Source organism: Meriones unguiculatus, chromosome 5 (assembly GCF_030254825.1).
Source record: "Meriones unguiculatus strain TT.TT164.6M chromosome 5, Bangor_MerUng_6.1, whole genome shotgun sequence".
Lineage (NCBI taxonomy): Eukaryota > Metazoa > Chordata > Mammalia > Rodentia > Muridae > Meriones > Meriones unguiculatus.
In genome coordinates, this window is record NC_083353.1 from 3,373,904 (window position 1) to 3,385,815 (window position 11,912).

Below are 11,912 nucleotides of genomic sequence, written 5' to 3' on the forward strand. Positions count from 1 at the left end.
GTAAGCACATAGCGTGTGCCTTATATATACGGGAATATATGTCCATATGTGTTTGCAGAGGCCAGGGGAAGATACCAAGCATTCTGCCCTGTCATTTTCTACCTTACACCCTTGAGACAAGGTCTCTCACTGAACCTGGATTATCAGTCAGCAAGCTCCACAAGCCTCCTGTATCCACCCTCACACTCCCAGCACACGGATACAGGCACAGGAAGCCATGACCAGCTTTTTATGTGGGTGCTGGGGATTTGAACTCAGGTCTTCGCGGCGCTTGTACGACAAGCAGTCTCTCCCACTGAGCCATCCCCCGAACCCACAGCGGGCACTGTACAATGATGATGTCTTGCTGATCACCAAACTAATTTCTATTAGGAACGGCAGAGGCAGTTGAAATTCCACGAGTGACATTTGGAAAGCTCTGTGCTGGGTATGACGAATGCTATAAATGCTCTCTGGAGACAAGAAGGAACAAATGATTCCTTAAAATGATTCTGCATTTTCTCCTCTTTCCTCACATCCCTGTTTATTATCTTGCGATGATACAGGCCACACACGAGCGTAGAAACACTAGCAGTCTTCCGTTCCCCAAGATCATCGTTTTGAGAGATCACTCAAACCAAGGATCCTCAGAATCTTATTTCCCTCTCTTAGGCACAAGTGCTCTCGGGGAGACAATACAAGTAGGTGTTCTTAAAAATCCCTTCTCAATTCAAATTTGGCTCATTCAAAAGGTAAGTTTTAACTCACAGCCTCAGTCTCCCTTTCGGCTTCATGCTGGAGGGCCCCGAAGCCCAGGCAGCGCTGTTGATGTGAGCACACAGTTCTACTGATGTCGGACAGAACTCTGAACTGTTGATAGCTTCAACCTGCAGGTGGAGACTTGGAATGGAAACTCAAAGCTTGGCTTGTGGCTCTGCCACTGGCAAAATGCAGAGGAAACCTCCAAGCCTGCTGGGGTCTTCAAAGGACACCCTAAACAGTGCTTTCTGTTGCCCTGTCTACTCAACATGAGGCTTTCCAGTCCATGACTGTGCCCGAGAGGCTCCACCTCGGAACAGGATCAGCTTAGTGGTCATCTGTTGGAATGCCCTCCCTTTGGTCTGGGGACAGTGCAGCTCAGAGGAGGAAGTGTTCCGCCACAATCACCTGCCTGCTTCGGGCTGGCAGGAGCCTGTTCTCTGCTGTGACAGCTACCACATGCTGAGTAATCTGAGACAGGCTGGGCCTCCAGAAACACTGCCCTGGCATCTGCTGAATGCCTCTGCTCCACATTGTGGAATGCTGTCTTCTGAGGGCATCAGCGATTGCCATTGTAATCAGAGCACCTGTGCTAACCCACAAGAGACTTTTATCCAGGTTGGGCCAATTGGGAACACTCCTAGGAGAAAATGATATTGGGGGAATCAGGATACCCTCTTCCGGGGTTCTTAGTCTCATTAATAAAAGTATTTAAGAGCAAACTCGAGCGGAAGCACAGGAAGAATTTTATTAGAGTTCATAAGAAAAACACTCCAGAACAGGAAAGCTGTGACTCTCAGTCACCGTCCAGAGGCAGACAATGGAGCAGTGAAGGTAAGAATGGCCTTAGGGAAACAGGCAGGAAGGACAGACAAGGAGCCACGTGGTGGGTGCTTTAGAAGGAAAGCTTTAGAAGGAAGCCAACAATCTCAAGAAAGTCATACTTAGGTTCTTCTTAATATTCAAAGCAAAGGGACAAAGAAGGTGAAGGGAAAGTTGGGCTTCTCTGACAAGCCTCAGAACAGAAGGCAGAGCCTCAGGAACCCCATGCTGGCTGGGCTTCTTTGGGACTGTGCTGTGGGCGGTCCTGGGAAGGGCAATACCTCATTAAAGGATTAATTATCCTGTCTATCTTCTTAACTCTGCTAAGGGTGGACCCACCCTCTTAGGGGTGGTCTTGCCTCCTAATGACGGGTCTTTAGCCGGTCAGTGACCCTGCTCTTCTGAATGTGAGGCTTCACCCAGGCTGGAGGTTCTATTCTCTTGACTAGGAATTTTCCATTAATGGGCCTTTATTGCTGCTTTAACAAAAGGCTTGTGGGAAGGGCAATTAGACCCTCATTTAGGGTTCCAGCCATTCTCTCAGTGGATAAAATCCCGCCCAACCACACATGGTCTAGGGAAGTGCGAGAGTACCCAGAAAGTAGAAGGGGGAACTCCATTTATGAAGCTCTGGAGAACTCCTCATTGTAGTGGGCTGATGAAGCTGTTCCTGTGAGTACACCCCTCAGCCATGCTCCTGTAAATAATCCCCCAAACTCCTTGGTTCACAAAGACATTCTTTTGGTCTGTTGTCAGTACTTTATGGGGAGGTGATGAGTATACATTTCTTCACGTCTTTCCAGAAAAAGTTAATACAACATGCCTTAACATGGCAAAAAGACCACCCATGGAAACACAGAGAAAATCGGCTTCAAGTTATCTTAAAGCAGGATTTCACTAGTTCACTTCTACGCTAAATGGCACAATTTGAGATGCTGCTGCTGATCTGTTCAGGAAGGAGAGCCTGCAGGACCTGGTCACCCTTCTCTGACCACCACACGAAGGCGCTGAGATTTCGGTGTGAGTTCTGGAGGGAACACTCACAACATAGCGGCATCTAATTCAAGGGCCAAGGTTGAGAACGCGGTGCAGCCTTCCCCAGAGGTGGGGGCGGAGTAGAGGAGGAGGAGGAGGGGGAGAGAGGGGAGGAGCAGGAGGAGGAGGAGGAGCAGGAGGAGGAGGAGGTTGACTTTATTTCTCTTTGTTAAGTGTCTTTGCGTTATGCTTGGAGTTTGGAAACTGCAGCAAGGAAATGTCTGTGTTTTACAGCCCTTCACAGTTGTTAATTGTACTTGGCAAGTCAGTCTGTTCCCAAAACAGCTCAACAAAGGTTCTTGCAAAAAATGACTGAAGCCCTTGTAAGCCAAAAAGCTGTGGGGGGAAAAAAGCAGATTTAACATTCTTTTTAATCAGAGGGTACTCGTGTCCATACAAGGATGGCTTTGATCCTCTTCAAAAGCGCTAATGAAAATTACCAGGGAATTCCTTGAAGGGCTCACATCATTAATTAAGTGAGTGCGCCTACCAGAATGTCCACAGAGAGCTTATCCTCTCTCATTTCTTGGTGAGCTGCATTTTTGTAAATTACGATTATTTTTCCTTCTGCACAATGTTGGGCTCTTTTTCTTTCTGTCATTATTCCCAGGGCTGTGTGTGGGATAGCTCCTGTGTTAGACAGCCAGCTGCCGCCTTGGGTAAAGCTCTGTTATCTTTCGATTCTACCATTTCCACGCAGCTTACCTCAAGTAGGCAGACCTTTGACACACTGCCTATACTTTAGCCCTTTAAGGTAGAAACACATCTCCTATGTTCTTGCAAAACAATGTGCACCCGGCGTGTGGAATCTTGGCTTACTTGGAACATCAGAACTGGACGGAACAGTGGAGAACGTTTACCTGTGGGCTTCTGGAGGGTGCTGGGGTTTTTATTTTTATTTCTTGAATCGTCACCAGGAGCAGCTAAACCTGCAGATAATCTTTCCAGTAACTTGTGAGTCCTACACACTGAGTTGTGTGAAACAAGCCCTTTCCACGGAGCCTTTAGCGTTTGGGATTGTGGGTCAGGGGGCCAGCTCAGTTGGTAAAATACCTGCCCTGCACGCATAAGATGGGAGTGTGGATGAGCAGCGACCTTATAAAAGCTAGGGTGGCGCATCTGCAATCGCAGTGCTGGTGGGCAGAGGCAGGCAGGTTCTGGTTACCGAGTTTGGGCTCAGTGAGAGAGGCTGTCCCAATGAGGAGTGCAGCAAGTGACGAAGGCACTCAGTGCGGACCCTGACCTCCGGCCTCCACAAGCGCATATGCAAACGTTCATGCACACTGTTTTTCACGTGGGCACATCAACACTCTTCTTTCTTAAATTTAGAATTACGCTCACCTTTTTTCAGGTCCTTTGAGGATCAGGTTTCTCTCTTTTGGTGTTTTAATGTTTTTCTAAACCCAAGTCCTGAACCCCAAAGGGCTACGTTTCTCTTGACCAAAAGGCATGTTAAATTCTTGCCCAGAGCAGTCTTCTAGCAGCCTGGATGAAGAGAAGCCATTCCAATGCCTAAGCCTGACAGGAAGGTTTAATAAGGCTGCCCTGGATATCTGCATCCTATCCACAGCCGTGAAAGGCGTCACCTGTCTGTTTCCTCATTGTATGTTATTAGATTTAACATATGGAACCCCCACTCATCCAGGACTCACCCTAAACATGAACACCGGTTACTGTTTGCTCCTTCAGCGTTTCTGTAATTCCCAGATTATTTCACAGCCTCTTTTCCTAGCCATCAGAATCCCAGCTCTTCTAGACATGGCCCGCCACCTTCCACCCAACAAGCAGGATGTGTATACATATGGTCAACAAATGATCCATTGCTTCTCAGGGTCATCAGGTTCTGTTCATTCTGTTTCCACTGACTCCTCAGGTCTTCAGTGCAAAACAGTCTTAGGCTTAGAAAATAAATTAGCATTATTTTTTTCATCTCTTGATTTTGTCTCTCCCCTCTTGCAAAGCTTCTCGGCTTTTTAAGTAGGCGCATTCAATCTACGGCATATGGGCTACACAGGTTCTAGAATAGTTATGAATGTAGCCCAGCACGTTGTAGATAAGGTTCTGTTACTCTGTCAAAAGATTAGAGCCCCATGTGTTCAAATAAATATTTAGAAACATATATATTGGCCGCCATTTTAGCACTTTGTCGGAACCGTCCCCACCGCCAAGGAGGAGCACCTTCGGATTTCCATGTGGGGAGAGACTCCGAGTTCTTCCTCTGGGTCCTTTGTTCTGTTAAAACTCAACTGACTCCCTTGTGCATCAGGGCTGGCAGAGTGGGGCTCCGGCCTACACGCACCTCTGTCCTCGACTTAGTGTGGCTGTGTGGAGATGGTGAAGCCATTCATCTGCCCCGGGAGGCCACAGAGCAGGGGATCGCTCACTGTGCCAGCAGTACGGGCAGGTGCTGGAATGTGACTTTTCAGAGGAGAAGACGGCCGCTGAGGAGGCCATTCTCAGCCTGGACCACTATAAGCTGCACGGAGTGAAGGTCAATGTGGAAGCCAGCAAGAATAAGAGCAAAGCTTCAGCCAAGTTACTGGGGCAGCATCAGTCCCACCTGTACCAACCAAGAGCTTCCGGCCAAGTTTGAGGAGGATGGCCCAGTCATCGAGTGTGACATCGTTAAAGATTATGAAATAAATGGTTTTTCAAATTTATTGAAAAAGGCAACATATATATGTTATATAGAAATATATGTAGATATTACTCACAAATTGGACCACATATTATTATGTTGTTAAAGCTTTTTGAAATAATAAAAATAAGCCGGGCACAGTGGTGCAATTGGTAGGCAGAGGTAGGCAGAGGTAGGCAGATCTTTGTGAGTTCAAGGCCAGCCTGGTCTACAAAGTGAGTTCCAGGACAGACAAGGCTACAGAGAAACCCTGTCTGGAAAAACAAAAACAAAAACAAACAAAAAAGTACCTAAACTCTTTAATGTGTTTAACAATAATTCTCAAATCTTTTTTTTTTAACCTCTCCATCATCACACTATTTTTCCTTGTCCACTATGGTTTCTTCTTCTGTCCTTCAGACATTTCAGTTTTGTTTTTTTTTTTTCCTGTTTTCGGGTTAGTTTTCCTACATCCAATTCCTCTTGGTTAGATACCTACTCCCTTATAGCTTCACACATGACTTTTTCCCTTCAGATTCCTACTTTGTTGCCTTTTCTTCCAAGAGAATCAGCAGCAGAGACCGCCAAGTCTCCACCAATATTTGTATTCTCACGCAACTATGTAATTATTTCTAGGAAGAGGCTGCTCGTCAAACATGGTATTTCCCACCTATCTTTGCTCCGGGAACTGGGGCGAGGGAGGGTTGTCACCTGAGCTTTCTATTTCTACTGGCTGCAGACAAAGGGCATGGAGGTTCCAGGACATGAGTGACTCACGGGCAGAGGCCCCCGGGGGCCTGCATCACTCTGTGGAAGCTGCTGACTCAACAATAGCTTGGGCAATATGTGAGTGAGAAATCGTTCTCCTCGTGTTAAGTCACTGATATCACGTAGTTTGTCCCTCACGGCAGGGGTCAGTCTTAACTAGACGACGAAGGTCCGTCCCTAAACACTGTCTGTCTCACCAGCCCTTCACCTCCCGGTACATTACTGCAACTTAGCCCACGTTCTTCTCAGCACATATTTATGTATTTGTGTTTATAAGTTTTCTTCTGTCCTCCATGAGGCTATGAATCCTGTGTGGGTAGTAAAATTGTATCCTGTGTCTAATACTGCGCCTGCTATGGTAACAGGTACCGAATAAATATTAGTAGAATGGACTAAAGATGAACTGTGAAAAGAAATGGCTTTAAAGCAGTAGTTGGAGAGATGTCAGGGCTGGACAGATGTCTCACTGCTGGAGAGCACTCTCAGGTTGGAGGACCTGAGTTTGGTTCCGATAACATGATTGGGCAGCTCACAACCGCCTATAATCCCAGCTCCAGGAATCTGCCTCCCTGGTTTCTGTGGGTATTTCCATACATGTGTAATGCACAAACAAACATGTACAGTGAATAAAATAAATCTTTTTAAAATAGCAGTGGTGAAACTTAAAAAATCTGCAGTGACAATGGATATCTCCCACTGGCTCAGAAGAAAGGTTTGGGGACTCAGAAAGAGGCTGGCCCGCTCTGTGGCCAGTAGATCATTAAAATTACGGTCAACAGCTAGACTGGCTCCCTCTTCAGAACACGCAGCCCTTCTGCGCACTGAGCACTTAGGGTGCTTAGCCCGTGCTCCCTGCGCCATGAACAGGCGTCTTCACTTTCTCTCACAGTGACAGAAAGTCAAATGAAAGGAGGAGAGAGTTGTTTTGGCTTACACTTCAGAGATTTGCTCTGAGGCCAGCCGGCCCCATGCCTTTTAGGCCACCGGCAAACAGAAGGATCAGTGTGAGGGGTGGCGAGGAGAAACGTCTACCTCAGGTCTTCCTCTTTTTTTGGTCTCCGTGATTAATAAACTTCAGGGAAGAAGTATTTATTTTGGCTCATGATTTGAGGTGATAAAGTCTGTCCTGCCTGGGAAGGCATGGCAGGTGGCTCCTTGATGGTGAGAGCGTAGTAAGCCTGGCGGTTCACATCTCCACAGATCAGGAGGGAGATGAGGCAGTCACACAGCTTTTTTCTTCTTCTGCCTCTCTTCCGTTTTGGAAGCTGGCTTGTGGAATGGTGCTGTTCATATTCCGGGTGTTCTTCTCCCCCAGCTAATCATTTCTGGAAATGCTCTCACAGGTACACCTAAGGCTGTGTGTCGCTCATGAATGCCCTGGGCTTTCTGCATCCAATCAAGACAACAAGAAACTGTCAAGTGGTGGGGCGGAGAGTGGAGAGAAAGAACAGGGAGGGTCGAGATAAGACCCTGGAAAGGCATACCCGCATGACCCATTTCCTCCATCCATTTGCCACGCTAAAAGCACATTCAGGATGAACCAGGGACAGGCTAACCTGTCACCAGGCCAGTGGCCGCACACTCCTCCCCATCGGGGGCTGTAGGCAGGGGTAGTTCATATTCTGACAGAAGCAAACGGTGCATTCTCATGAAGTCACCTGACAAGCCAGGGGCTAGGGGGAGAACTTAAATTTTCATTCTGAGTTTACAGTAGATTTTGGAGGAATCTGTAGGAAGGAGAGGAGAGGAGGTGTTATTTATTGGGTGGCAAGGAGGTCAAATGTTATTACTTAGGGGCCTCTTTTGGGTTTGTTTTCTCTGCCAATTAAATAACTACAGGGCATGAAAAAAATCTGGAGCACAATACGGAGCCGCAAATAATGAGCCTTATTGATGCTGAAGAGGCACACACACTCGGGGGTACACACAGACACATGAGCATAAACATTCATACACAGATAGACACAGGCTCGCACAAGAATATACATAGGCACATATGCACGCGTGCACACACACAGACACAAAGACACAGGCGCGCACACACACACACACACACACACACACACACACACAGACTTCATTTCCAGGAACCAAGTGGTTTCTTTTTCTTGTTTGACACTTGATACCTTGTCATTGGGCCCTAACTCTCTGCCTAGGACATGCTTCTCATTGATTCTTCAGAGAGAATTCCTTCTTGCTTTCAAATGTGGCCTGAGGAAAGCATAATTTTTCAGGCTTCACACCTCAGGCCATAGAGAAGGCTCAGGTCAGTTCAGTTCCACAAACTTTGGTTCTGGAAATAGGTTGTACCTTACTTTGATCACAACACAGAGTAAAATGCAGCTATTTTGTACTTAATATAGGAGAAATGCATTTGAATTAGATTACTGAAAGGCTATAATTAGAGATCATTCATAGAAAATCTTATTAATTGAAGCTTGCACAGAGAATGACAGAATACACGCAGTCTGTTCTGTCTAGGCAGAGTGCCCCAAGAACACCAAATGCTGGGTTCACAGTCTTCAGCTGCAGCACCCCAGAGGACTGCGTGTCCCAAAGGGAAAGTGGGATGGTCTGAATATAAACTGTCCTCCAAAGTCTCACATGTTGAAAATTTGGTTGTAAATGAAAGGAGTTGTTCTGAAAGATGGTGGAAATGTTGGGAGTTGGACCTAGCTGGAGGAAGCAGGCCACTGTGGGGTGTCTTTGCAAGGCCTGTCTTGCCCTTCCCGTCCATCTTGAGATGAGGAAAGTTTTCCACCACCTGTTCCCGCAGCCATGATGGTCTTTCTTTGTGTCTGGGGCCAAGCAAGAAGAGGCTGAGCCCTCTGGAGCCGTGAATCTAAAATTTCCCTTCTCCCTTAGATCGCTGCTAGTAGGCATTTGGTCACAGCAATGAGGAGCTCTGAGGCTTACAGCAGTGATAAATATTTTATGTTTTTAAGAGATCATTTGTTTTTTAGTTTTAGGTGTATAAGTGTTTTGCTTACATATATGTCTGTGTACCATGTGCCCATAGGTGCCAAGGAGCCAGAAAGGGCATTAGATTCCCTGAAGCTGGAGTTCAGTGACCGTGAGTCACCATAAGGATGCTGGGAACTGAACCTGGCTCCTCTGAAAGAGCAGCGAGTGGTCTTTACTGCTAAGCCATTGCTCCGACCTGTGTTTGGTTTCTTCAAAGTTGAGTTTTAGCATATTATGAGATACTGTGGAGTTAGATTGAGAAAGGTTTCCCCACCAGCTGAGGAATTTGGAAACCTGGCCCCCAGTTGGTGGTGACCGTTGGGGAGGTTTAAGAAGTGTGGCCTCACTAGGAGTGGGTTTTGAGAGCATATAGCCTTACTCTGTACCCAGTTCCCTCTCTTTGCTTTGTGCTAGTTGTTGAGGGCGCTCAGCATCCTGTTTCTACTGTCATGCTTGCCTCTTGCTGCTACGCCCTCTGCCATGGTGCGCTCTAATCCCTCTAGAATCTTAAGCCTAATAAACTCTTCCTACTATGAGTTGCCTCAGTCACAGTATTTTACCACAATATCAGAGAAGCAACATACAGAATATGATGAAAATGTTGAGTTTCAAGGAACAGAATTATAAATTCTATCTCTGAAACAGTTCATAAATTCCATGCCTTTCTTATATATTTGTTACTTCTATGTCGCTGAATACCTAGAAGCCTTACCTAATGCAAAGGACATGCAGACATTGCTTCTAGCTATAGGAGACAGAAGAATGTGCTAATGTTTGAAATATCCACTGGAGTTTTGTAGGAGCAGATGGTTATAAATGTGTGGTATTTGAACTTTAAAACTGCTTTGAAGAAGCACCATTGCTTCAAGTGTTGGGAAAGCAGGGATTTCTCATAGAAGATTGGTAGATATGTGGCAGTTTGAAGTTCAAGAAGTTCTACAGAAATGAAAAATTAGCCATAATGTCATTTCTATTTAACACTTAAGTTAAACCACTATGGCCATCTCTTTAGACAAGCTTCGTAAATTTCCAGAGATATTAGACTCTGAGATCCTAAATGCTTAAGGCAAAGAAAGTAAAATAACTGATGTAGTTATAAGGTCTCACAGGAAGCTAAGTAGATTATTAACATTCATAAGAAAATTTCCAAATTAATGACCCAGAGAGAATAATATTTGGGTTTAATGATTCTAACAAAAGACACGTCTCTCCTAACAAGTAAATAATGTCCTTTGACTTTTACCTTGTGGTGTGGCTAGGTTCTGCCAAAAATCTGCAAAGCAGTTCAAATCTTTTACAACCTTGGAGAATTGCAGTGTGAAGTAGCCTTATTATATTTGGCTTCAGTTTCTGCAATCTCACGGAATGCAATTCTGAATGGTAACTCTCTTAGTTCTCTTTTGTTGCTGTGATAGACTATTCTGATCAAAGCAAAGGGTTTATTTTGTCTCACAGTTCCAGAGGCTCGGGCCAAACATGGAGTAGCCAAGGCATAGCAGCAAGAGGTCAGAAGAAGCCATAGGGTGTCCTGCTTTATCGCTGTCCTGGAGCAAGGTTGACTGGTGGCCAGAAAGTCTCAGGAATCCTGTTCCTACCTCACAGAGCCCTGGAGGCATGCACAGCCACAAGGGTCCGTCTGTCTGTCTGTGTGCCTCTCTTTCTTTCTTTCTTTCTTTCTTTCTTTCTTTCTTTCTTTCTCTCTCTCTCTCTCTCTCTTCTTTCTTTCTTCCTTTCTTTCTTTCTGTAGGTTCTGAGATCTGAAGGCAATCACATCTTTATGTCTGCATAGCAAGCTTCCTACCAAGTGACTCATCTTTCCAACTGGGCTTATATTCACATTTCTACACCCCAGCAATCAAATAAACCAAATGTGTTTTTGGTGCTGTTGATAATGCTGTTTGGATTGTGTTGTTTTTGCTCTTAGCCATTCTATTTGACAGGGATGAGCTGAAACAAAACTGCAAATTATATTATAGTTTAATTTGACATGCTCTCTTTCCAGATGAAAGTTCTTCTTCCTCTCCATTACAATCGAAACGAGTGATTACTTGTTTTTGAACTCAATTATCCCGTAAAAGCTGAACTGTGGCAGATGAAGCTAGCAAGATCCAGAAACTCTACTTAGCTCATCAGTCCAGGTACAGTGTGACTGGCTCGCCATGGGGTCCGTGCTTGGTGCCCAGCAGAGAAACCCGTTTCTCCATACATTGTCATCTATGCTCTGGTTTTGATTCTTTTCTCTCTCTTCTTTTTTTTTTTTTTGAGACAGGGTTTCTCTGTGCAGTCATGGCTGTAGACCAGGCTGCCCTCCTACTCACAGAGCTCCACCTGCCTCTGTCTCCCTGAGTACTGGGATTAAAGGCGTGTGCCACCACGCCCAGCTTGGTTTTCACTCTTGACTATATCTTGTGCATGTGGAGATGCCGAAACTCAATCCAGCCCAAGTCTAACGTAGCAAGCTGCTCTGCATCTAGGTCGACTCGTAGCGGGAGGTGGTGGGTGCAGTGTTTTCACTTCTCCCACCCACTCTTGTTAGAACAGTGTGCAGAGAACACAGGCCTTTGCACTCATTTTCTTGTCAGTGTAATTCTTCCTGACACGCTATGGTTGTGTGTGGTGTCTGTGTGTTTAGATGCTTTTCTCTTTCGGCATCCTATGGGTTCTTCCAGGACCCTTGCTAGAAGGCCTCTAGGCTGAATAGTTGCCTCAATTGGCAATGTGACTGGCTTCTCCATTTTTCACTGCCTAGTTTCCACCTCCTGTCTTGCTGGATTCTCTTTGTTTTGTCAGCCACCTTGTATTTGTGCCTACGAGTAAAAGTGAAACTGACCCACCTCTGCCTTGGGTGAGGAATCCACAGGTTTTCCTCCAGGGACCACTTTATCCTGCACCCCTCTGAGGTTCACATCTGGAACTCAAGGAGGCACGAAGGAGCTTACAATAAGGTCTACTTCACTTCGTTATGAGA

At 45.8% G+C, this 11,912-nt stretch overlaps 1 pseudogene; it reads left to right on the plus strand.

Annotated features, from left to right (window-relative positions):
• The first annotated feature begins 771 nt into the window (after positions 1-771).
• On the plus strand, positions 772-8,856 carry LOC132654348 (RNA-binding protein 4B-like; annotated as a pseudogene).
• The last annotated feature ends 3,056 nt before the right edge of the window (positions 8,857-11,912 follow it).